Source organism: Morone saxatilis, unplaced genomic scaffold (genome assembly GCF_004916995.1).
Source record: "Morone saxatilis isolate NCDOM2014 unplaced genomic scaffold, NCSU_SB_2.0 Contig9, whole genome shotgun sequence".
Classification (NCBI taxonomy): Eukaryota; Metazoa; Chordata; class Actinopteri; family Moronidae; genus Morone; species Morone saxatilis.
Genome location: NW_023340268.1, coordinates 2,796,136 through 2,797,091, shown reverse-complemented (window position 1 = coordinate 2,797,091; position 956 = coordinate 2,796,136). Strand labels below are relative to the sequence as shown.

Sequence of the window (956 nt, the reverse complement as noted above, 5' to 3'; positions counted from 1 at the left end):
ATGTCATGTGTGTATATCAGCGCAGCTCGAGTTGACTGCCTGAAAGAGCTCGCAGGCTTTGCTCCATTTATGGGTTTGTGTACGATCACTAAGGAATACTTTATCGGTCTTCTGAAAAATATATAATATTTTTATAATATAAGTTTGGTCTGTTCTCTTGGATTTAAAAAACTTTGCTTATTTTATTTTATTTTTTTCTAAATTATAGAAAGAGTTTGACCTTTTCAGGCCACTAAAAACTGTAACTTTAACAATCTGAGAAGGAAACGTCATGGTCTCGTTGGTTACAAATGCTCGCAAGCAAAAACAATTGAAATGAATGCAGTAAATGATTGGAAGAAGCTGAACATTAAACTTTAATTACAAACATTTGAAACATTTAAAAAGTATTTTCTCTTCAGCATCAACAGATGAAAATTACCTTTACAGCAAAATCCATCAGATTTGTTTAATTTCCACAACTCTTCTCCAGCATGATACTGCATTTCTATTGGTTTCTGGCTACGTCACTATTCTAGGGCCAGAATGTTTAATCACTGTACCTTTAACCGTATGTAAGGTGTCGAGCATTACGCACAGTTGACACAGTTTACTTCATTAACGTTTGACCCAAATCAAAAAGCTTTTTGCAAAAGAGCAAAGATCAACATAATCCAAGCAATTAATGTTTCAAACAGCAAAACTCTTTACTGCTATATGAACATCATTTCTGGGACAAAAGGTCAAACTCAGAACGACACAGCTGCTATGATATTTCTAGGTATAAGTGTGAAATATTAATAAAACAACAGTGTTTAATATTGTCGCTGAATGTAAGACAGAGAATCAGAAAATGTCCTGATTTCTTACCTGCAGATGTTAGACTGATATCACAGCACTGGGGTCAGCTGCTGCAGCCTCAGTGGTCACAGACAGAAGTGAGACGCGTCTTCATGACGTGTGCGTGTGTGTGTGTG

General features: G+C 35.9%; 1 protein-coding gene across 1 annotated transcript in view; it reads right to left on the bottom strand.

Moving 5' to 3' along the window:
- Positions 1-949, bottom strand: part of LOC118343084 (formyl peptide receptor 2-like) — a 10,149-nt gene extending 9,200 nt beyond the window's left edge. Inside the window, exon 1 of the mRNA XM_035681833.1 lies at positions 850-949. The gene's annotated coding sequence lies outside the window, so the exon portion shown is untranslated. The remainder of the gene's footprint in view (positions 1-849) is intronic.
- Between the last annotated feature and the right edge of the window lie 7 nt (positions 950-956).